Here is a 26,121-nt window from a genome sequence, read left to right on the forward strand (position 1 = left end):
TTAAAATTATGATGCTAGGCCAGCAACAGGCTACTTAAAAGAAACTAGACATCGCCAGGGAACATACATATAAAGCATCAGTGGGTTCAAAGAGATACAAACTGCGTTAATGAGTCATCCCTTTCCAATCAGACTAAACAGAGAAAAGAGATGGGAAAAGGGGGGTGGGGCAGAGCACATGGCTCAGTGGGTAACATGTTTTCTGTACAAATCGGAGGACCTGAATTCAGACTCCCAGAACCCATCTAAAATTAGGGTGGGGTGGGGTGCCTCAAAGACAACAGGGTCCTGGCAGCTCCCAAGCTAGCCAGTCTAACTGATAGGGGAAGCTTCAGGTTTGGTGAGAGACAGTGTCTCAGAAAGTATGGTGGAGAAGAGATTGGGGAAGACACCCCAGAGTGAAAGTCTAGTCTCCACATGCACCCACCCAAGGGGGTGCAGCTGCATACCACACATACACAAACCCACACGTAACAGGGAAGCAGGTTCTCTCCAAGAGTCCTATAGTAAAGAAAGTGGAAATATTTCTTCTGGAGAACAATTTAGGAATCACAGAGGCTCTGCAGCTGAACCTACTTTCAAAAAGCTGGGCAGGCGAGACGGCTCAGGAGGTAAAATTCCTGCTGCCAAGCCCAGCGACCTGAATTTTGATCTCTAGCTCCTCGTGGTAACAGAACTGACTACCACAGGCCAAGCTCTAGTCTCCACGCAGATCTCCAGTTCCGCTGTGCACACACACATATACGAAGAATTTACACTTCCACGTTAGCTGCAGCACTGGCCACCAAAGCCAAGAGGGAAAATCAACCTAAATGCCTACCAACCGAAGAATTCCTTTACCAAGTGTGTGTGGCGTGTCAGTACCAAGGATTCAGCCCTGCAAAGGAAAATCCTACCACACCCCACATGACTGAACCCTGGAGACATTGAGTTAAACAAGCTAGTCACGAAATGTATAACTTTGTATGAGGTATTCTAAGATGAGCTCTTAGAAACAGAAAGCAAGGGGTCAGGGAAGACCGAAGGCAGAATTTTAGCTGTGTAAGACAGAAACATTTTACAGCTGTATTGTATAACAAGGTACAGATGGTTAATACACTGTCATGTCCACATGTAAGAACGCTTAAGATGGTAGAGTTTGTTATATGCTTTCACTATGGTAACAAAAAAATTTACTAACTGGAAACTGTAAATAGCCATTAGCAAGAAACAGGTTATATTTGAGCGACACCCCGGAATACAGGCAGCTATAAAAAGGGACAGTGATATTATCACAGTCAACCCACTGAACTTTAAATAAAGCAGTGGCATTTCATCAAAACAGGTCTTCCTTGAGATGCTGGAGCGATTGGGTCAGTGGTTAAGAAAATTGGCAGCTTTTGCAGAGGACCCAGGTTGGATTCCCAGCACCTACACAGCTGCTCACAACCATCTGGAACTTCAATTTTAGGAGATCCAATGCCTTCTTACAGGCATGTAAGTGGTGTACATACATACATGCACTCATACATGTAAAATAAATAAATCTTTAAAAAATAAAACAAAACAAAAACAGTGTCTTTCTGCTGACCATGGTGGTGATGCCTTTTACCTTTTATCCCAGCATTCTGATGACACAGGAAGGCAGAACTCTATGATTCATAAACATTTGAGAAACAATGGTTTAGGGCTGAAAAATCAAAGAGACCTGGATATGTATCTCAGCTTCAAACTGTCTTGCCTAAGGGGTCAGACTTTAAAGTCTTTTTTTTTTTTTTTTGGTTTTTCGAGACAGGGTTTCTCTGTGTAGCTTTGCGCCTTTCCTGGAACTCGCTTTGGAGACCAGGCTGTCCTCGAACTCACAGAGATCCGCCTGCCTCTGCCTCCAAAGGCGCCACCACTGCCCGGCTTGTTCTTGTATTTTATGCATATGAGCACACTGTCTTCATGCACACCAGAAGAAGGAATCTGATCCCATAACAGATGGTTGTGAGCTACCATGTAATTGCTGGGAATTGAACTCAGGACCTCTGGAAAAGCAGTCAAGTGCTCTTAACTGCTGAGCCATCTCTACAGAGACTGACTTTAAAGTCTTATTGCACTTACTGACCCCCAATTTCTTCAATTATTAAACAATATCAGGGCTGAGGATGTAAAACAATGATAGAGTACATACCTAGCAAATGCAAGGCCATCTGTCTCCAGCACTCAAAAATTAAACTCAGAACTGGGCTTTGGTGGCACACACCTTTAATCCCAGCACTCTGGAGGCAGAGGCAGGAGGATCTCTGTGATTTCAAGGCCAGTCTGATCTACAAAGTGAGTTCCAAGACAGCCAGGACTGTTACAAAGAGAAAACTCTGTCTCAAAACCAAAAACAAAACAAAAAAACCCAAAAACAAAACAAAACTAAAAAACCAAAAAAAAAAAAAAACCAAACAACAACAACAACAAGAAAATAAACCACAGATGTGGCACAGGAAATATGTAAATACACTGATTTTTGGCTCAGATAAAGCAGTTAGTAATATGATTGTTACTGTTACTACTTACTGACTTGATTTACTCTGGAAGAGTTTATGAAAAAAAAAAAAAAACAACAACAACAACCAAAAAACCAAACTAAGCATTTAGGGATCATAATGCTAAACATCACTGGAAATTCTAACTCCACGATGGGAATGATGCAGCTCAATGGTGCCTTCTGTTTAATATGCATATTGTACAGGAGCTGATGAGTTCATTAGCTCACACCCAAGCACCCTCCCATGCAAAAGTATTACATTAAAAAGCAAAGACAATTTTTTTTTCCCCTTAGGAAAGAGAAAGTAAGACTGCTTTGGCTGTCGGCAAGTTACAGATTATTTCTGCATCTAGAATTGCACTAGTTAGGTGTTTCATCCACGTGGTGTATAAACAACTCTTATGAGTACTGAACACAGACTTGATAATACTTCAATAAAAATAATGGAAATAGACAATCCTGGTTTTTAAATCTAAAAGTAAAAAGCAAAGAGGAAACCAAATCAACACACAAAACATGACTATGAAGATGCTGGATTTAGGGAGATATTAAAAGACCAAGTAACATTAGTTTTGTTTAATCTTTCTCTTCCTCACTCCTTTTAAACAAAACAAAATAATAATTACCTTTCTGGGCACTGTTGGACCCTTTAAGTCTGATATACTCACTACCAGCGTAAATGTTCAATAAATATTTACAAGAAAAGTTTTAAGACAAAGTTTCCATAAAAATGATGGAAGAGACTTTGAGGGGCATCAGGCTTGAGGTGATCAATCTGGCATGCCTCATTTGATAAGTTTACTAGGTTGTGAATTTTGAAGCCTTTTTTTGATGATGTTGTTATTGGAGTATTACAAGTGTCACCTGGTCACCACTTAATATGATGGAAGGGTTACTCAAAGAGAGAATGGCAATAGGACCATTCCATTAGACTAACAACCCTGAGCTTTCTTCCTTTAAAGGCAACCTCTGGAGAGTGTTTGTATAAACAGGAGGAATTAGCTCAGGACTTCCAAGTCCTTCCAGTCTACAAACCCACGCTGCTTTACATACAGTGGAATAAAAACAAATTAAAGTGACCTCTACAAACTCAAAAGAGGTGCAATCTACTCGTGAGCGGATCTGATAGGAAACATTGGGTCCGCGGAAACAAAAGCAGGATTAGGAAATTACATTAAAGGCTCGAGAATTACACCCATGCCGTTTCACATCTCTGTCTCTCTGTCTGTCTCTCTTTCTCTGTGTGTGTGTCTCTGTCTGTCTCTGTGTATTTTAGACAAGGTCAATACTGTAGTCCCCGCTGTTCTAAAACTCACTCTGAAGCGCAGGCTGAGAAATCGCGGCGATCTTTCGGCTTCCTGCTGTGACAGGCATGAGCCACGACGCCCGACTCTTACCAACTCTTTTCTTAAAACGCAATTAAAGTATATTCAATTTGCCATCTCTTGCCCTACCTACACAGAACTCCCAGACCGCCAAAACTGGTGCCCTAGCTTCAGAATCTCCAACTCCCGCCAAGCTTTTTGCAAGTGTCCGCACCTAAGCGGAAGTGACGTTGGATGACCTGACAGTGGGAGAGTTCAAATACCAGCACTCTAAAACCCTGCGGTATCCCGAGAAAACTCCCTACCCTTCTTTTATATTTTTGCTCCTCCTTAAGTGAGGCGAAAAGACCTGACTAGAACCTTGGGACCTCGTTCATAAATCCAAATTACTCAAAACTTTCCCCCTACCCATCTGGACAAGAAGGGCGCATGGTAACCTCTCAAGAACTACAATTCCCATGAGATGCAACAGGAAGCAAGTGGAGGAAAATGGTAAACGGGTCGCAAAGCATCTTGGGAACTGTAGTTCCATAAGCCAAAGTACTCAGTAGTCTTGCCCTCCACTACTAAGACTGGAGAGACCAGGTGTTCTGCTTGGAACCCGTTACCGCTAAGGGGAGGAGCCACATCCTTAAAGCTTTCCCCACATCTCCCACATGAAGGACAAAATTCTCCTTTCATCCTTAGAAGCGCTACAAATATGCCCTGAAGGAATATAGTTCTCTTCCATATCTCCAGTGACTAAAACCTCCCGGAACTCCACTGCCTCAGGGTCCTACTCGTGGGAAAAGGTGGTTCTTTCACAAGTGGGCAAAATGGCTGTCCTCCTAGCCCCATCATTGGTTGTCTTTTGCGTCCTTCAAGGACGATTACTTGTCAGGGATTGGTTCTTTCTCTTTCGGGGGGTGGAGATAGATTTAGCCCTGTTCTCCCGCGGCCCCGCAGTGATAATGGGGTGGAGCTAAAGTGGTTCTTGAACCTCTGATTGGATCCTGTCTCTGTCACTCAGAGTTCATGTAGCGTATGAGCGAGCCGGCTACCCGTCAACCCGAACGGAGAGGCGGGGCTAGTGCGTGGTGGGAAGGGGCGGGATCCTGCCGCCGCGGCTGCCGCTGGAGCCGGTGTCCGGGCTGGTGATGGGGTTAATTCCCTTCCGTGAGACTCTTCCTTGCAACCAGCCGGCCCCGCCGTCGCCCCGCCGCGCCGCGCTCACGCCGCCTCCTCCTGCTCCTTCTCCTCAGTAACGCGGGTAAGCGATGCCGTCCCCTCCCCCGCGGCGTCCCGGGAATAACGCGCTCGCTCCCCTCCCCCGCTCGCCGACCGGTAGCCCTAACGGAGCGGGAGAGTGAGGCAGCCGGGGAGGGACGCGCTGAGGAGACAGCGTCCCTCCCCGCCAGTCCTCCGGGGGCCCTGGGGTTCCGAGGCGAGCCCGCCCGCCGCTTCCACCGCGCTGTGCCCGCCGCCTCGCCGGGGGCCATGTGCAGCGCCAACCCCCTGAGGCCTAGCGGGGGGACTGGGGACAGGTTCCCCGAGCGTCCCTGATGCAGCTGCTGCTCTCGTGAGCCCTGGAGATCCGGGGAGGACCGCGGGGAGAAGCAGCCACAGCCAGGCCGGGCTGGAGCAGGGGTCGTTCACGGAACTGTTTTCCGGGGCCCGGCGCAGATGCCCAGGGCTGCTAGCCCCGCTTCGGGGAATTGTCACACACCCCGAAAAGGAAACAGCATGTCGTGCCTATACTGCTAGAAAAAAAACATAGGGGAGAGATTAGCACGAAAGTTGAATGACTGTCAGAGCCTTGGTCGCTGATGGTTTTACAGGGACGTTATGGTGTTCACTCCCCTCCCCCCGTTCCCACCCCCGTGTGTTGGAAGTTTTTTCTTTTTTTTTTTTCTTTTCTTTTTTTTTTTTTTTTTTTTTGGTGGTTATTACGTGCAAGATAGTGTCACTGTTGTTTGAACTTGCTTTTATAGATAAACAAATTGGGTCTGGCTGTTGTGATCCCTCTGAATTGGGTCCAGAGATAGCAAGTCTCCTAAACTAGCTAGAGATGAAGACGTATCTTCCAAAACAGTATGCCTTAACTAAATAATATGTTGAATTCCTGAAGGAGAAAAAAAGAATTTTCAGCATGAATGAATGCGCATAAGCACGTATACCTCAACACTGAGGTTATAGTTTGCCCAGGTGGGTTTAAAGAATCCCACCCCCCACCTTTTGTGGTGGTGGTGGGGTGTTGGAGACAGGGTCTCTCTGTGTAGCCCTGGGTGTCCTGGAACTTTCTCTGTAGACTAGGCTGGCCTTGAACTCACAGAGATCCGCCTGCCTCTGCCCCCCAAGTGCTGGGATTAAAGGCGAACCAGACCACCACCCGCCTAAAGAAACTCCTTAAATGTAAATGTCATTGATTTCAAGAGCATTGTGTCATAAAAAGATGGTTAAAATCAAACTGGAAGTCCCTTTTTGCAGTACTTGATCGGTAAGGTTCATGTAGCTACACATTTAACTGAACAAACGTCATTCTCAAAATTTTTCTTCTTTAACTATATTTTAGGGAGTTTTCTTATAATTGCATCAGGTTTTGATAGTGTGCCTATCTTTTCAAGTTCCACTCTGCTTTTTGGCCTAGGAGAATGTGACTTTAATGGATCCAGTAATCTGTAATAGACATGGCTACAGATCACCCCATTTCTAAGACTTTCTAGTTTTTAGAGTAAACATTTGTTCTAAAAAAAAAAAAAGTCTGTTCTTTGAGTGATAGACTGTTTCTTTAGGGTCGGAGAAGTCTATAGTAACTTAGGAACCTGCCATATTCTCAAAATAATGCAAGTAGATACCAAAGTGAAATAGATCCATTAATTTGGATCAAGAAGGAATCTGGTTATGTGTTGTTATTATTATTTTAAGTGTAGCTTTGGGAGATAAGTTCCCTTAGCTATTCCGTGAAGTTCTTATAGCATATGTTGCCAAGCATATTCCCCCAAACTTGATAATTAATTGGTAATTTACGTAATTATATTTTTAGATCTCATGAATTCTTTGCAGGGAAGGACTGATGAAAATACAGGGGACTACATTCTTTTACTAGTTTTGGGATCCTTTCATGAGGCTCTGAGGTTTCCTCACCTGTGTAATGGGGAGGGTAATGTTTAATTTATGGAGTTGTGAGGCCTAGAGAGAGAATATATAAAGCTACTGGGATTGTATCTCATACATATATATTTTGTTACATTAAATTTAATTTTTGTTTTCTCGTTTATTTTCATATTTAGAGAATGAAGTTGTTGTTCATGTGCCCAGGGTATTGTTGCAGCCTCAAAATCTCTTCTGCTGTTGAGTATTGTAGTAGTGTTAATATACACAGTGACCTAAATAGCCATTTTTGTTTTATTACATTTAAGTAAGGTGGGGGCACACAAGTGCCATAGCACATTTTGGGAGGTTAGAGGACAGTGGTACAATTTGCAGAAGTCACTTCTCTCCTTATGTCATGTTGGTCTCGGGGACTGAACTCAAGCAGTCAGATTTGAAGGTTCAGTCAGTGCCCTTTTGCACTAAGCTATCTTGCTGGCCTCTAGTCATTTTTTTTTTTTTTTTTTTTTTTTTTAGCAGAAACAGCATGAGAAATTGGTCATTTGGTACCTAAGAGAATTGTTATGAGATTTTTTTTTTCCTTATGTGTAAAATTTCTGTATTTGGAATGTATTTCAAATACATTACCCATAATAACAATTTATTGTGTTTTGTAATAGTTAAGTATTGTAATATCGTCTGACTTAGTCAATATGTTTCAAGAACTAGTTAACAGTTACTATCCTAGTGTTGTGCTACCAGAGAAGGCTGAGTGATTCTTTGATACAAAGTTAAGATTGAACAAGTTATTTGAATTGATGTGACTATACCAGACTGTTGCTTTGTGTGCTCTTGAAGTGTATTGGTTTGGTTTGGTCAGTGATTGAACCTCCAACCTCACACATGCTAGCAAGTACTCTACCAGTAAGCTAAATCCTTGCTCTTTAGTTGTAACCCATTGTTTAGCAGTCCTTGAGTGTTTCTTTTCTTTGAAATAACATGTTCTTTTCATTCCCAAGCATTTTTGAGAATATAGTGGGTTTTCACACATAAAGGTGTCCTTGGAGTTTGTACAGTTGAGGTAATTCAAGATTAGCATGCACAGTTATATTCTGAAGTATTGCTGACAATAGTAGCCAAGGTTGACAGCATCTGAACAGTCAGATGGCACTTGGGTGCTTCTCTAAGGGGATTTACCAAGTAAAAAAAGAAACTTTCTTTTAAATTGGTGTTTTAAACTATCCAGTTATAGCTGGGTGGTGGTATCACAGACCTTTAATCGTAGCACTCAGGAGACAGAGGCAAATGGATCTCTGAGTTAGAGGCCAGCCTGGTCTACAGATCGTGTTCTAGGACAGCCAGGGCTACACAGGGAAACCGAGTCTCGGGAAAAATCCAGTTATAGCCATTTGGGTTAATATTAAGTTTTAATTCTCAGAAATAAGGAAGTGTAGTAAGAGTTGATAAAGTTTTTTTGCTTTTTTTTTTAAGTGTTACATAAATCATGCTAAAGACTAATGGGTCTGTAATATACTTTTCCTACTTGAATAGAAAACTTCCTTATTAACACTAGTGAGCCATTGTAAAAGTGTCCAGCATTTATATGTCATAGAGGTGTGGTTACAAGTGGGAATGAAATTTTCAGATTGCTCTTGTTGCAAACCACAGAAACAGTGCTCTGTTTCTATAGTCACTCTTGCCTAGAGGAAGAATAATAATGTATTTACAGCTCTAGATAACTAAGTTGACAAGGCAGATGAAAGTTTGAAATGTGTCAGTTTTTCCCAGTATAAACTTAAAAAATATTTTGAATTGCCTTTCACTTAATCCTTGGGGCTCACTGTAATCTTTGTTAGTAGTACAGAGATGTACCATGCATCAAATAACATAAATAAAATTTCTATCAAATTAACTTTGGTCCTCATATAAGGAACACATTAAATAAATGTGCTTGTATCTGATGTTAGCTCACATATGAATATGTGTAATCTCCAAAATGTAGTTTAATTAGTCACCGATGGACAAATGAAATAAGATACTAAATCATGGCTCAAAGCTAGTTTTCTGCCTGAATTTCCCAGCAGTTTGATTTTTCCAGGTTTTTTTCTGCTTACCTGTTGTTAGTCTTCATATTTGTTAAATTAAACATTCCCTTACATTTTATTTTGTTCTTTGCTTTGTTAGTTTTTAGGTTTGTGACTTTTAAAAAATTACTACTACTTTAGGTGTATGGATGTTCTGCCTGCATGTATGTCTGTGCACCTCTTGTATGCCTGGAGCCCTCAGAGGTTAGAGGAGGGTATCAGATCATCTAGAACTTGAGTTATAGACTGTTGTGAGCTGCCATGTGGTGCTGGGAATTGAACCTAGTTTCTCTGAAAGAGCAGCCAGTTCTCCTAATCCTCTGGGCCATCTTTCCAGCCGCCATGACTCTTACTTTTTACCATAAGCTCACTTCTCTAAACAAATTGTACGTTTTGAGCCTCTTACTCTGAATGCTAGATCACTTAGCATTGTAAAAGGGTAACTCTTGGTCTTCTTCACTTATGGCATCCACAACTTGTTGTAATTTCCTTCCAAAAGAAATTAAAATCAAGGAATTGTTTGTATTCCTGACCTTGAGCGGCAGTTACCTGACGTCTGGTGCAAGGAACGTTCTGCCATTTGACTTCTGCCAGTGTTAGTTTACTGAGTGACAGATAGAAGCTGCCTTTGTAGACTAGTTGTGCAGTTAGCTTTACTACCTGTCTTCTACATGAAAGGGCTCCATAACTGCACTCAGGTGTCACCTTGCAATTTGAGGTAGACGTTTAATCAACTGCAGGTTCTTCCTGATACAGTGGTCATCATACTAAGGGAAGATCTAGAATATAAAAAAATAAGATGAAAAGTTCTAATGTAAAATTACAATTTTCTGCATATTATAGCTTTCTGGAAGAAATAGCTTAAATGAGTGTTAGCCACCACCACCCCTTTTTGTCCTAAAAAATGAACTCATATATTACAGAATTGTTGTTTAAAAGAAGTAATTGGGTGGTTGTTCTTTTCTGGAAATAATCCCAATGCCCCTCCCTCACTGAGTAAACTGATGCATCCATAGCATCTATGCATGGAATACTATGCAGCGATAAAGGGGGCAAGCTATTGGTACAGCATCTTGGATATATCCCAAAGAAAAATATGATAACTTTAAAAAAAATCTTAAAAGGCTACATACCATATGGTTTGGTTCCTGTAACATTCTTGAAATGAGAAAATTAGGACGGTGATGATGATGATGGGGATGTGTGTGGTGATGAAACAGCTCTGTATCTTGATTGTGGTGGTTGTTGGTTACATAAACCTATATACATTTAATAAAATTGCACATCACTACGTTCTCAGATAAGTAAAGTGTTGAGTGTGGTTTTGTTTTGTTATTTTGGTTTGGAGTTGTGGTTTTGAAACAGGATTTCACTATGTAGTCCTTGGCTGGCCTGACATTCACCACGGGGACCAGGCTGGCCTCAACTGAGTAAGATTTTAAACTAAATAAGTAGCAACATCTTAGCTTTGATAGTAAAAGATATTCCTATAATGGTATTAGGGGAAACTAAATGAATGGTACATTTTAGATTTTTCTATACTGTTTTTTCAATTTCCTGTGAACCTGTAAGTATTTAAAAGTTAAAATATATATGTTCTCATAATTTTACAGGCAACATATCTTTTTTTTATTAATTTATTTATTATGTATACAGTATGCCTGCAGACCAGAAGAGGGCACCAGATCCCATTACAGATGGTTGTGAGCCACCATGTGGGTGCCAGAAATTGAACTCAGAACCTTTGGAAGAGCAGCCAGTGCTCTTAACCTCTGAGCCATCTCTCCAGCCCAACATATCTGTTTTTAAACACATGCCATCTGTTAAAATTGCTTCATATGTTTTATTTAGTTTATTGCATGATTTTCTTTTTTTTTTTTTTTTTTTTTCTTTTTTCTTTTTTTTTTTCCGGAGCTGAGGACCGAACCCAGTGCTTTGTGCTTGCTAGGCAAGCGCTCTACCACTGAGCTAAATCCCCAACCCATTATTGCACGATTTTTGTTGGTAAGCTTACCAAGTATAAATCATTTCAGGAATTAGTCTGTGCTTTTCTTTACCCTAGAATATAGTGGAGGCAAGGTTACTAGTTGGTACTTCAAAATTAATTAAACTCCAAAGGTATTTTGTGGTTGGTTGTTGTTGTTTTACATTTTTGTTGTTTATATGGGTGTGGTACTTCCTGTGGTACATGCATGGAGGTGGGAGGACAGCTTTCAGAAGTTGATTCTCTTTCCATCCTAGTGGTTCTAGGAATAAAACTCTGGTTAACAGGCTTGGCAGCAAGCACCTTTACCTGCTGAGCCATCTCACTGACCCAAACTTCATGTTTTATTATTCCAGACTTTGTAAACACTGTTCTTAGAAGTACCAGTAGCATACAGCCAAATATTAATATTCTTCAAAACTGCTCCCATTGTCTCTACATTTTATCATTTAGATTACTTAAGGCAGAGAAAAAAAAACTTACTAGTGAATAAGTGACTGGCATATCATGTAAACTTTAAAGTTCTTTTATAGCTAGGTAGCTGAGGTAATTTCTGATTTACTCAATATTTAGTTTTAAGAATAAACCTGTTGTACTGCAAAGTAATTCACTGCTATCATTAAATGTTTTTCTAGCCAATATCATGGCACTAGGTTGAGGAGATTCACTAGGCAGATAAGTTAAGTCTTCCTCTTGCAAGGTCAGAAACAAAAATTAGAAATATGAAAGGCTGTTTGTTGCAGAAATGCTAGTAGCAGGAAAAGACAAATCAAAGTAGGAAATGAAACTATGAAAAGCACTTAGAATACTCCAAAAGCACAGCTATGTAGGGCCATTTAAGTGTAGAGTAGATTTTTCATGTACCTAATTTAAAGAGTCACTGCATTCAGTATATTACAATCTGGTTTTGCTGTTGTTGTTAAATGGTGGTTTGTTTCTTTTGAGAATGGTACAAAAAGGGCAAGGGACAGCTTCAAAATTCATTCACCTTTGATTTGATAACCAATTAGGATATTACGGGTATTTTGGAGTAGGCATTAAATCACATTATTTTGCATTTGAACATAGCAGTTTCACACTTAGCCAAGTCTTGTGTAATTGTGATTTTGTCTGTTACACTGTGAGGTTTTGAGGTGAACATGTTTGCTCATTGAGTTCAAGGAAATGTGTCTTTCTGATTCTGTTGCCTTTTTAATTTGAGTGGCATGTTAAAAATAATTGCTAACCTGATTTGAAAATGGGTTTTATTATTTGATTCACTAAGCTTTAGATTTTCATTCAATATTACATTGAAGATAAATGCTTATTTTGTAAGAAAATGACAGCTCATTTGTTAGTATTAACAACTGATTATAAACCAGGCATGGTAGCACACAGCTTTAGTCCCAGTACTCTGGAGGCAGAGGCAGACAGATCTAAGTGAGTACAAGGCCAGCCTAGTCTACAAATGGAATTCCAGGACAGTCAGGGTTACACAGAGAAACCCTGTCTCAAAAAAACAATTAACTCCCAAGTGCTGGGATTAAAGGGGTGCACCACCACCGCCCGGGCTGGGCGGATCTCTGTGAGTTCGAGGCCAGCCTGGACTACCAAGTGAGTTCCAGGAAAGGCGCAAAGCTACACAGAGAAACCCTGTCTCGAAAAACAAAAAAAAAACAAAAACAAAAAACAAAAAAAAAAAACAACAAAATTAACTACCACCATCAACACCAAAAATCCAACTAGATTATAAATGAACCTGAGCTGTTCAGTTCTGGTAATTGCAAAATAGCAAAGTTAGCATAACATGTCCATGCTATAACTAAGAAATAATTTCAGGCTATTAAGTAAAGAGGTTTTATATGTGCACATTTTCAAATCCCAATAGAAGAGATTTCAGCATTGTGAACTAAGAAAACCTAACCAGGGGTATGTCTCTATCTTTAATGTCAGTACTGTGATCCCAGCACTTTATCACTTGGGGATCTAGAATTTCGGGCAAGCCTGGGCTACATAACAGGACAGTATTGTCACAAAGGGGAGGGGTGAGCGCACATACATGAAAACAGAAGTGTGTACACTGCAACAGTTATGAAAGTGTACCTGTGTCTCTTATGTTAATGAGCTAATACAAAATCTTCACACTGTAAGTCAACCAATCATAACTCGAACAGAGTGAGAAAGTCTGGTTACTGGTGCTAGGTACTTAATCAAGCCCCAAATGCTGGTTCTAGATGGTATGGTTGTTAAAACATGGTTTTGAAGGACATTGGTAGAGATTTGGGCACTTAAAAAAACTATTGAAGGACATTGGTAGAGATTTGGGCACTTAAAAAAACTAGATCAACTGGGCATGGAGATGTGCCTATAATTAATTCCAAGATTCAGGTGGCTGAAGTAAGAGGATTCCAAGTTGGAGGCCAGTCTGGTACTGCATAGCAAGAGCCTTCTAAAAACAACCACCAAAATCACCAATAGTTTATTACTTGGCCTTACTATTGAGGTAACTATAATGACTTTAAAAAATAAAAATAAGGAGTTTCTTAAAAGTTGTGAACTGGATTTTGCTATTTAAAAAGAATTTAAGCCTGGTGTGATGGCCCACACCTTTAATCCAGCACTCAGGAGGCAGAGGCAAGTGGATCTCTGAGTTTGAGGCCAGCCTGGTCTACAAAGTGAGTTCCAAGACAGCCAGGGCTGTTACACAGAGAAACCCTGTGTGCAAAAACCTAGATAAATAAATAAATAAAATATGAAAATGTAAAAAACTTAAGTTTAAAGGAGTAAGACTCTTTTTTTTGATGTTTGATTTTATTTGTTTTTGGTAGTGCTGGAGATCAAACCCAGAGCAGTGCGTATGATGGCAAGTACTCTGCCACTGAGCTAGGTCCCCAGCTTTGTTCTTGTTCTTTTTCCATGAGCTTCCACTCTGTTGTCCAGGCTGATCTTAAGCTTCTGAGTGCAAACAATCCCTGTTACCCACCCCTCCCACACACATACACACTACAGGGTCATGCCATTGTACCTGGCTGAAATAGAACATTTTAATAACTAGTTTATTGTAACCAGTGCTTCGCATCCCTTCCATGAATACTTTTCTTGGTTATCTAGATGATTTTCATGTTTGAGAGTCTTTGTGAACTAAAGTACATTCAAACTGGAAGAAACTCACTAGACTTCATTATGAAATGAAGTACAGTACTTGATTCCCTTTTCACAAAGTATGTTTCTTATGAAACAGGAAGATTGATGGAAATTTCAAGGGCAACCAAGGCTGTATAGTGAGTACCAAGTTAGCCAGGGTTACATAGCAAGTTAAAAGAGTTTGTGTAGCCGGGCAGGCAGTGGTGGCGCAAGCCTTTAATCCCAGCACTCGGGAGGCAGAGGCAGGTGGATCTCTGTGAGTTCGAGGCCAGCCTGGGCTACAGAGTAAGTTCCAGGACAGGCACCAAAGCTACACAAAGAAACCCTGTCTCAAAAAACCAAAACCAAACAAACAAACAAACCACCACCACCAACAACAAAAATAATCAAAACAATAAAAATTATTTAAAGTTTACCATTTGGGCCAAAAAACCAAAAAAAAAAAAAATTGTGTATAATGTAACATTAAATATATTAAGATTGGCCAGTATAGATTTTTCTTGTGCTACTTTGTTTTAAACAGCTTTAGGGGATAATTCACATACTGTAAGAGTCATGAATTTGAAGTATACAGCTCACCAGGTTTAGTATATTCATAGGTTATGTAACTATAGCCATAATCCAACTGTAACCTCTTCATTGTTCCAGTTAGAAACCCTGTACTCATCAGAGGTTCACACACACACATACCATTTCAGCCTGGGATAAGCAGGAATCCTTCTGTCTCCCATTTGTCTGTTCTAGTCATCATGTGTACATAGCATTGCACAATATGTGGACATCTTTCACTTGGTGTGTTTTCAGGTTCACCCATGTTGCAGCATTCATCAATTTCTTGTTATCTTATCTAATTTTAAATATAATCATGCTAATACTGCTAGTAGATGTATAGTGGTATGCTGTGGGATGGTCTGTATGTCAAATGTGTTGTTGATTGGTCAATGAATAAATCACTGATTGGTCAGTGGCCAGGCAGGAAGTATAGGCGGGACTAACAGAGAGGAGAAAGGAGAGAACAGAAAGCTGGGTGAGAGAGACACTGCCTGGTCCACAGTCAGGACAAATCTCTGACACCCGCCAGCCCCACAGCCACTCAGACCCGACCAAGTAAACACAGAGACTTATATTGGTTACAAACTGTATGGCCGTGGCAGGCTTCTTGTTAACTGTTCTTACAGCTTAAATTAATCCATTTCTATTAATCTATACCTTGCCACGTGGCTTGTGGCTTACCGGTACTTTACATCTTCCTTGTCCTGATGGCGGCTGGCAGTGTCTCTCTCACCCAGCTTTCTGTTCTCTCCTTTCTCCTCTCTGTTAGTCCCGCCTATACTTCCTGCCTGGCCACTGACCAATCAGTGATTTATTCATTGACCAATCAGCAACACATTTGACATACAGACCATCCCACAGCACTTCCCCTTTTCTTTTCTTAAAAAGGAAGGTTTTAACCTTTACACATCTCCAAAGTCAGCTTGGTATATTTGGGAATTTGGGCGTAGCTTCTCTTACTACTTCCTGCTGGAGGGGGGCGCTGTATCTTATGGGGACACAAAGAATATTTTAGGGTTATGGAGTAGTCCATGAGGGTGTATCATCTGAGCCAGTTGCCTTGAAACGGTTCTGGATGTTGGATCATCTGGGCCATGGTGTCATCGGAGACCTTTCAGGTGGTCTTGGCTGGTCAAACCTGATGTGTCTTAATCTGGAACAAATCCATAGCCTCTGGCTTTCTGTGGAAACAAAAGCAGAGCCTCCTTTCCAAAGCAACATATCCTTACATCCAAATTTTGAAGTCAAGGTACCTTTAAAATATACATTTTGGCATAACTCAACAGCTTTTGCAATCAAATGTTTTTCTTCAGTTACGAATATCAAAGAGAACATAATCCAGATTCTCTGTGTGGTAGCCATCTTTACGTGGCTTATTTTTTTATAATAGCTTGAGCCTATTGCTTTAAACTGCAGCCTTCTAAGCCTGAAACGGCGCTGGCGCTGCTGGCTCCGCCCACTTTAGCTTCCCAACATGGCGGTGATACGTTTTCCGCCAGCTCTGGGAGCCATCAACTCTCAGAAATAGTGGGTCTATGCTTCTATCAAAGCAGCGTGTAGCCCAGAAACCTCTTTTTTTTTTTTTTTGTTTTGTACTAGCAAAGGCTAAATCCACCACACAGCTTAATGTGCCACTTGCAGAGGCCTCATTCCCGCCATACTGCAGGTCGAGCATGCGCGCATGCTAGGAACCCACCAGGAGCTCAAACCGGCAGCTGCCGCTCATTTGAGAGAGACAATTACAAATCTGTTTTAGCTCCTTTTTAGAATTTTTTTTGTCAGTTTTTAGGTGGAAACTCTTGCCACCACGTTGGACGCCATTTGTTGCTAATGTTTTCCTGCCTGGCCCACAGTCAGGACAAATCTCTGACACCCGCCAGTCCTACAGCCACTTCTTATTTTGATTTATATTTGTCTACAGGGTAAAGATGTCCAATAGCTTTTTATGTGTTTATTGGCCATTGTTGATTTTATGTAGACTTTGATATCTAGATGTTGTCTGTATAACTGTTACCTATTTCCTCAGGATTTTGAATGTGTATTCCTTATATAATTACAGGTATGGGTGTGAACATGTCAAAAGCCCACTTCTAAAGCTAAAACAAAGAATTGGATAGTTCTTGTTAGGAAGTACATTTCTTTTTTTTTTTTTTTTTTTTTTTTGGTTTTTCAAGACAGGGTTTCTCTGTGTAGTTTTGCGCCTTTCCTGGAACTCACTTTGTAGACCAGTCTGGCCTCGAACTCACAGATATCCGCCTGCCTCTGCCTCCCGAGTGCTGGGATTAAAGGCGTGCACCACCACCGCCCGGCGGAAGTACATTTCTTAGTGGGCATGTGTGATATGTAGAAGAAAGTAGAATATTTTTTTGCAAAGTATAGTGATCTCAGTTTGGTGCCATGTAAGAAGACATGAGCAAAGCTGAGCTCAACAATGTTTTCCATCTAGTCTAATGAGTGTAGAGGATGTTCCTCATATATATGCAAGAAATAAGAATCAATGGGGAACAGGAGATAGGTAGAAGATGCAATTTTAGATTCTGAGCCATCAGAGAATGAATATAGAATGGTATCACTGTTTTTTATATGGAAGTCAGTAGAGTTTTGTAATACTTAGACATGGGTCATTTGTAAGCCCAGCACTTTTTTTTTTTCTTGAGACAGGCTTTCTGTCTGTAGCCCTGGCTGTCCTGGAACTTGCTCTGTAGACCAGGTTGGTCTTGAACTCATAGAAGTCAACCTGTCTCTGCCTCACAAGGGCTGGGATTAAAGACATGTGCTACCACCGCCTGACAAGCCCAGCACTTTTTAAGATGGCTGTACTTGCATAGAGGTATCTGATGCCTGTCTGGGTTTTCAGATGTATGTTTCTTTCTTCTTTCTTTTTTCTTTTTATTGTAATTATATAACTATTGTTGAGTGAGAGAGAATACTTTGACTTAGTATGAATGCACTAAAAATTGTTGATGCACTGATTATTGTGGAAAGATTTGTTTTGAGCCATTCACACTTTCTTATTTGAATGATTACCTTTTAGAAACAATGGCACATACTTAAATGGCTATCTGTATCTCAGAATTGTTACTGGTTTGTGATTGTGCATTAGCTAGGAATTCAAGACAGCTCTTCTTAGGCCATAATACTAATCTATATACTGTCTTCAGTATAACTACTTACACAGTATATTTTATCCAAAAACTCTTTGGACCAATGAGAAATCTGTTACCAACTTTTAAGGTTTAATTAGCATGCAGTAAACTATATGCATCCAAAATGTATGCTTTAAAAAATTTTTTTTCAAGACAGGGTTTCTTTGTGTAGCCCTGGCTGTCCTAGCAATTGCTTTGTAGACCAGGCTGGCCTCAAACTCAGAGTTCCACCTGCCTTCCTTAGTGCAGGGATTAAAGGTGTGCACCATCACCTCCCAGCTGAAAATATTTTTTAATATGTAATTTTTATTTTCTGTTCATTGGTGTCTTGCCTGCATGTATGTCTGTATGAGGGTGTCAGAAGCCCTGGAACTAGAGTTATAGACAGGTGTGAACTGCCATGTGGGTGCTGGGAATTGAATCTGGATCCTTTGAAAAAGCAGCCAGTGCTCTTAACCACTGATTCATCTCTCCAGCCCCAGAAATAATTTTTAAATTTTATTTTATATGCATAAAGTAAGTGTTTTACCTGCTTATATGTCTGTGCACCACTTGTTGGATCCCCTGGACCCTAGAACTAGAGTTACAGAAGTGAGATTGTTGCTGTCACTAACTGGCAATATGTTCAGAGGTCTTGGGGACAGTGTTGGTGGAGGCTCGAAAAGCTGAGTGAGTGATTCTGATGGGGGTTCAGAAGATGAGAAATGGATATGAATGTGAAGAGTGAAGACTTCTCATGAGGTTTAAGATGAGAATAAGACTTCTATTAGAAATTGGACAAGAGAACACTCATGTCTTGTCTGCATTTCCTTTGTGCCCCTAACCTTTGTGTGAAACTGAGTTTAAACATGACAGAAAATGCAGTGAGGAAATGAGAGTAGCCTAACATTTAGGCTGCTGTATGGTTAGTGCTGGCTGCTTTTAACCATTACTTACCGTCTGAATTTAGAAACAAAAGCAGAGCAGAGCGATTTGGAAAACTTGGGAGTTTGACTAGGAAAGAAGTGTGGTTAAAGTTGTGGACAAGGAGAGCATAGTTATTAGAGAGATCAGAGTCATTAAAAGAAACTAAGTAAACTAGGAGGTGGTAGCACACACCTTTCTTTAATCCCAGTACTTGGGAGGCAGACGCAGGTGGATCTTTGAGTTTGAGGTCATCATGATCTACAGAGTGGGTTCCAGAACAGCTAGGGCTACACAGAGAAACCCTTTCTTGAAGTGTGGGAGTCAGGGAGTGGGGGAGGGAGGAAAGCCAAGTATTTGACATTGATGCAATAGAAAAATTTCACTGAAAGTATCTTAGAAATTGGCCATACCCCACTCATGGCAAGCAAGGAAGTAAAGGTTTTAACTCATTTAAAAGACTGCTCCGAGGAGAGAGTTCCAGGGCTATCTGCTGGCACAATGCCACCCATGAGAGTATTTATTGGTGTTCACCCACACAGACAGAGGATTTGCTACGCTGGTCCAAGGGGGCTTGAGGACTACTCGAATTCACACCAGACATTAGCATCATCCAAATGATACTGATTTTGCAGGCATACAGGATACAAAATAATGTGTCGTGGAGGCCTCTACCCACATCTCAAATGACAGTTTTAGTGGCCAGGTACCATAGAGTCAAGACTCCTTCAAGGCAGTTCCTGAGAAGGCAATGCAGGAGACTGTGGACAAATCCAAAAAATACCGTAGGGAGCCCAGGAAATTAAGAGCTGCCAGGAAGTCAAACGATTGCTGAGGAAACCATAGGACATGAGCAGAGCCACCCCACAAAAGATACCATATTGGCCACATCTAGAAAACCGTAGGGGTAGTGCTGCCCATAACTTCTGGGGCTTACCTCCCTCTACCATGTGCACAGGCCCCAAGACTGTTGGATATAATGTTTGTCGTGCGGGGATTTGTTCTTACTTTGGTTCCATCCTTTTTGTGCCCTCGTTCCTCCGTTTTGAAATAGGAATGTTTACTCTGTTCCATTTTGTCTTGGAGTATATAACTTATTTTGTAATTTCATATAGGCTCACAGCCAACAGTTCGCCTGAGTCAGAAGAGGCTTGGGGCTTTTGAGGAATGCTGGAACTGTTAAGACTTTAGGGACTCTTGCAATAGATTGAGTACATTTTGCATTATGAGGTGGAGGTGAGCCTTTGGGGAATGGGCAGAATGTTGTGGTTTGAATATGAAATGTTCATAATGATGGGTTTGGTTGTCAGCTGTTTGGTTTTTGCAGAGTGATTGGACCCTGAGAGCTCTGATCTAAAAGGGGATTGATGTCTTGATGAATTTATAATATGATGGCATTATTAGGAGATGGTAAAAAAAAAAAAGTAGGAAGGACTTGGTTGGAGGAAGTTGGTCACTGAGGGTGTATGTATCTTTCCTCTACCTGTTCACCTCTCTTTCCCAGTTGCCGTGAGGTAAGAACTTTGTCTTCCTCCATCATGCTCTGCCTCACCCCAGGCCTAGAAATAGAGCCAGCTGACCACAGGCTGAAGCCTCTGAAACCCTGAGCCAAAAGAAATCTTTCTTCCTTCAAGTTGTTTTTCTTAGGTGTTTGTTACAGTGATAGAAAGTCTGACTGACCCAGCTGTTAACCTGAGAAAAGTCACCATTTGTCCAGAGAATGATATTTTACATTGTGTTATTTTCAAGATTTTTCCATTTTTATGGAGGAGGTACTCGGCTACCTAACTTCTGTGCTAGTGGCTAGTGTCTTTTAATGCATACATCTTTTGTTTGTTTGTTTGTTTGTTTGTTTTGAGACAGGGTTTCTCTGTGTAGTTTTGGTGCCTATCCTGGATCTCGCTCTGTAGACCAGGCTGGACTTGAACTCACAGAGATCCCCCTGGCTCTGCCTCCCGAGTGCTGGGATTAAAGGTGTGCGCCACCGCCGCCCAGCTAATACATACATCTTTAAGTGAGAGAATGTTAGTAAATAAGTACATGTCAAATTGACACTTGAAATAGTAAATGCTCAAAAAGCAAATGGTGACTAGACTGGAGGATTGGGGATATTGGGAGACAGACAGGAGATCACGAAACAGAAAGATTGGTAGAAGAAACAGTGCTTTGAGCCAGAGCCTAGAGAAGAGGAAAGGGGTCTAGATAACAGTCACATGGCGTGGAAGGTGAGTGCTCTAGTGTGGCTGCAGTTCAGGATGAATGAGAAGTAATAAATGGAAAGTTAGGTGAGGACATGACTGTAGAGAATTTTCTATTCCTAAATAGCATACTTTCTGTATTTGGCTTCAAGGGAAACTGATGAGGGTATTTTGGAATAAGGTGATAGTAATAGATATCACTGTGTTTCTAGGCCTTCGCTCCTCTTGAAACACTTGTGATATCACCTCTAACTCTATGCTCTGAATCATTATCCTTCCATAACTGTAGTTGTAGTGATCAGGAAGTTGGTTTTTTAAAATTTTTTTTTTTTTTTTTTTTTTGGTTTTTCGAGACAGGGTTTCCCTGTGTAGCTTTGCGCCTTTCCTGGAACTCACTTGGTAGTCCAGGCTGGCCTCGAACTCACAGAGATCCGCCTGGCTCTGCCTCCCGAGTGCTGGGATTAAAGGCGTGCGCCACCACCGCCCGGCTTATTATTTTTTTTTTTTTTATTCAGTCTATCACCACCCTATTTTTCTTAGTTTTATCCAACCTCTTGACTTTGTATTAGTAGCTTTCTAAGAAAGAGATTATCAGTCCTGTTTTTAGAGTTAAAATCTGGCTTAAATTAGAAAACACTACAACTTCAGGCAAAATGCATCCTGGGCAATCAAGTCTGGAAAAATCAGTGATACTGGCCCTCCAGGAATGCAATATGCCAGCATTATACTGTCTCCTTATTTCTTCAGCCTTTATTTTAAAATTTAAAGAGCACAGTAGATTGTTACCACCCCCATATGGCTTTAAAATCAGAAAAGGCAATCCATATAGTTTTATTTTTTTTCGTTCATAGGTTTTTGAGTATGTATTGAGGACTTTTGAGACAGTGTCCCACTATGTACTCTAGGCTGGCCTTGAATTCATGATCTTTCTGCCTTGACCGCACAATTGCTGGAATTATAGGTGTGTGCCACCTTGCCTGGCCAGCATTAGAATTTTTTTTTTTTTTGGTTTTTCGAGACAGGGTTTCTCTGTGTAGCTTTGCGCCTTTTCCTGGAACTCACTTGGTAGCCCAGGCTGGCCTCGAACTCACAGAGATCCGCCTGGCTCTGCCTCCCGAGTGCTGGGATTAAAGGCGTGCGCCACCACCGCCCTTGATAGGGATTATTTTCTTTATTTTGCAGGTGACTCATTTAAGGAAATAGCCATCTCTTCCTGGTTTTCTTTATTGGTGGCAGATTTGTACTATTTTGCCTGAGATTCTGCATGGGCCACCACCACCACCTAGTATCATCACTAGGCAGGAAGACCTTGGTGGTGTCTGGTAGGCTGTTCTGTGTTCTAGGGTTAAAGTGTACTGGTAGCTGCACTCTGTGGTCCCATGACTGCACTCTATTGGATAGGGATGCTGTGGGGCTTCTTCAAGTCATCGCTGAGCAAGCAGGTTGTCTTCTCTGTCTCTATGGAACTGTTTTGGAGTTGGGTTGGGTTGGGTTGGGTTGTTTTGGACGACATAGTTGGTCACACTAGTTTACTGAGTTCTGATGCTAGCTAAGGTCTCTCTCTGGGTTTACAGCTTTGTTACCTGCAGTGGGCCACATCAAAGCATACTCCATAGATATGTGTATACTGAAGCTTGCTTCCTGTTTTGAGGCAGGTGTAGTAGAGCACCCACGTGTGATTGAGTCACCATTTTGCAGCTAGGATGATACTGGCCACATACTTGCTCTACAGGTAATTGCTGACCTAGAGCTGTCTTAATTTAGGAACTTAACAATAGCACCCAGACATGGGTTCTGTCTAGTACTAGCTTGAGGCCTGTGACCTAGAAGATCATGGACTTCGTTTCTTACCACCTAATGCTTTGACTAGTTTCCTTGGAGTGACACCTTTGTTAGGCAGATACAGAGAGAGAAACTGTTAAGATCTCCAAGATTGTAACACTGACTGAACTCCACCTCTGTCTGTTTCTTATTGAGTGAGGTGACTTAGCCCTGTCAGTATTTCCACTGTTTCTTGGGGATTCAAACCTGAAAAGGTTCTTAGGGTGACTGCAGTAGACTGTCAGTGATACTTGAAAAACTCACGTTTCTGCCCAGTTAGAATTTATTTTGAGTTCACTGGTTAACACTGCCCTGTTTTGGATTCAGGTGTGGGGAAAGTGACAGTGTTATTACTAAGGATACTACACTTGATCTTAGCCAGAAGGCTGAAAAATGAATAATTGTTAAGGGTAAGGAAAAAAAAAGTTTCTCTGTTAAGCCATACATAAAATTTTCCTTAATAAGAATGTTTTCAAATAAGAGATTTACCTCATTTTTCTTTTCATAGTTGACTGAATCCAGTGCCTTGACCTTAACTTAAAACTCTTTCATGGTCCCCTTACTGTGTTTCTTCTGGGATACCAGTGATATTTAGCCATGAGTGTTTTAAATAACTGTCTAAGTACCTATTGGAAGGTGTTGCTCCCCAATTTCAGGTGAATATATCCCTCTCTTTTTCAAACTTACTTCCCAGCTTTCCCTAGAATTTGTCAATTCCTGACCACATGTAGAGTGATGGACAGCAGAAAATGCTTGCCCACAGGACTGCATTTGTGATCCCATTTCCATCTATTGTTTTCATCTTTAATGGATAATATTTACTTTTTCTTTCTAAAAACAAGTTTTTAAATGGAAGAAAGACTGCTTTCCCTCTAGGAGATAAAAGAAGGAAGCATCTTTTTAAAAAAAAAAAAGTTTTTTTTGTTTTTGTTTTTCGAGACAAGGTTTCTCTGTGTAGCTTTGCGCCTTTCCTGGAACTCACTTGGTAGCCCAGGCTGGCCTCGAACTCAGAGAGATCCGCCTGTCTTTGCCTCCCGAGTCTGGGATTAAAGGCTAGAGAGATGGCTCAGCCGTTAAAGGCTAGGCTTACAACCAAAAAAAAAAAGTTATTTTATGTGTTTGGTGTTTTTCTGTATGCCTGGTGTCCATAGAGGACAGAAGGCATTCAGTATCAGATACCCTGGAACTGGAGTCACAGATGGTTGTGAGCCACCATGTGGATACTGGGACTTGAGTCCTCTGCTGCTGAGCCATCTCTAAAGCTTCAGCATCCTTCACATTGTACCATCTCAATCTTCCCTTGGAGATAAGAAAATGTTATGTGTGGTAGCAAGAAGACAAAAGAGATGGAGAACCCTGTGGTCCTTCGTATTAATCCTAGCCTTGAGTAAAGATTAATTCCAACTCTTCTGTGAGTGTGTTTTATATATAGATCATTTCTTTCTCATATAAACTAGTCCAGTATCTTGTAACAAGTACTAATATAGAATTAACCTGAGCTGTTCTGCTTACTATATGGGTTAGGGTTGGTGGGTAGGTGAGTAGACACATATGCACATAATGTATACAGCCCTAAATCTTAAAGAAAGAGCATCTTGATACTGTGAGTGGTTGAAAAGTTTTTATTTTTAATGTAGTAAAACACATGTAATGAAATTTACCATTGTAACCATTATATAACCATTTTTATATAAAACTTGTATGTATTTAAGTTGTAGAAAAGTATACCTTGATATATGTTGCGAATTGACTGCTACAGTTGGGTTCATATGTCGATCTCTTCAGTTACTTTTTTATGATTCAGTATATTAACTTAGATAGTATATTAACTATATCATCATGCTGTATATTAGTTATCTAGAATGTTATCGTATTTGTGCAGCTGAAATTTTATAATCTTAGGCAGGTGTCTTCCCATCTCCCTGACTTTTGGCCTCTTTGCCTTCTGTAATCACCATTCTGTTGCTTTTTATGAATTTGATTTTTGTAGCTTAGACATAACCATGACTGTGCAGGTTTTTATTGTGTGTGTGTGTGTGTGTGTGTGTGTGTGTGTGTGTGTGTGTGTGTGTTTCCCTGTGATTGGCTTATTTCCCTTAGGGTAATACCCTTTAGGTTACATTCATATTGTAAATGGCAGGATAAAGAAGATAAAGAAGATTCTTTTTATGTTTGTGTGTCTCTTTGTCCTTCAGAATGTGTTGGAGATTGGTTCCAAAAGCACCCCTCTATACCCAAATCCACAGTTGTCCTAAAGCCCCTTATGTTTGTATATAAATTAGGCACATCCTCCCATATATTTTAAATCATCTCTACATCACTTACGATACCTATTATAGTGCAAATATTGTGTATGTGCTTGTTATACTATACTGTTTAGAGAATCATGACCAGGAAACAGTTTGTCTGTATGTTCAGAATAGCATAACCGTCCAAATTCTCACTTGATAGCATGTGGATAGCTCACAAAAGAAAACAGTGCTTCTGTGAGTCCTACAGAATGACTAAGGATCTCTGAACTGCTTGGTGGCCACCATTGTATGTGCATACATACCACTTCATTCACTTGGCATTGACAGATGCCTGAGAGATACACACTTTGCTTTTCAGAATTATCTTGAATTTTGTTTGGTCCTCAGTTGAGGCTATAGATGTGTATTCTTAGATATGAAAAGCTAGTTGTCTATTGCAATTTCTTATCTACTCATTACTGATAGACACTTAGGTTGTTTTCATATCTTGCTACAGTGATCATGAAAACATATGTATAGGTTATCTGATTTTTGAAAAAGTATGAACAATACACAAAATTACTCTTTGGCATTGGCTTGGATTTGATTTTGCTGGATGTGAAGAAAAAGCACAGGCAACAAAAGCAAAACTGGAACAATAGGGAGAATGTCAAATAGTAGAACTTCTGTACACCAAAGGAACCAAGGGGGAAGGCAGCCTGTGGGAAGGCAGACTGCAGACTCTATCAAAGGGCCAGTATTTCAGTTTGTAAAGAACCTTTACGTTCAGTTAAAAACAAAACTAAGAAGATGGGCAGATGACCCAAGTAGATATTTTTAAGACAAGAAGGTATCCTAATAGGTATATGAAAAATACTCAGAATCATTAATTACCAGGAACATACAGGCTGAAACTACAATAAAAAGAATATGGTACATACACTAATCTTAGCACTAGGAGACTGAGACAGGAGGGTTATTTGAGGGCAATCTGGGACACCTAACAAACTATGTCTTTAAAAGGGGGGAGGGGCGTGGGCTAAGCATTTAAGAGCATTTTGCTGTTCTTACAGAGAACTGGATTCAGTTCACAGTACCCACATGGCAGCTCACAAGTGTCTGTAACTCCAGTCCAGGATTCCAACCCTCTCTTCTGGCCTGCATAGGTATCATCAAGTATAC

The 26,121-nt window shown here is 40.7% G+C and overlaps 2 protein-coding genes across 7 annotated transcripts in view; one reads left to right on the forward strand and one right to left on the reverse strand.

Moving 5' to 3' along the window:
- Positions 1 to 4,580, reverse strand: part of Zranb3 (zinc finger RANBP2-type containing 3) — a 166,812-nt gene extending 162,232 nt beyond the window's left edge. The window contains exon 1 of one of the 2 annotated variants that reach the window (XM_052736812.1): positions 3,958 to 4,580. The gene's annotated coding sequence lies outside the window, so the exon portion shown is untranslated. Of the gene's footprint in view, positions 1 to 3,819 lie in introns of both variants that reach the window. The other variant, XM_052736810.1, reaches the window with a different exon arrangement.
- Positions 4,581 to 4,908: 328 nt separating this feature from the next.
- R3hdm1 (R3H domain containing 1) overlaps positions 4,909 to 26,121 on the forward strand; it is a 139,578-nt gene continuing 118,365 nt past the window's right edge. For 4 of the 5 annotated variants that reach the window (XM_052736814.1, XM_052736817.1, XM_052736818.1 and 1 more), the window contains exon 1: positions 4,910 to 5,077. The gene's annotated coding sequence lies outside the window, so the exon portion shown is untranslated. Of the gene's footprint in view, positions 5,078 to 26,121 lie in introns of all 5 variants that reach the window. The other variant, XM_052736816.1, reaches the window with a different exon arrangement.

This window comes from Peromyscus californicus, unplaced genomic scaffold (assembly GCF_007827085.1).
Source record: "Peromyscus californicus insignis strain IS unplaced genomic scaffold, ASM782708v3 Scaffold_14__1_contigs__length_90479793_seg_2, whole genome shotgun sequence".
In the NCBI taxonomy this organism is placed as follows: domain Eukaryota; kingdom Metazoa; phylum Chordata; class Mammalia; order Rodentia; family Cricetidae; genus Peromyscus; species Peromyscus californicus.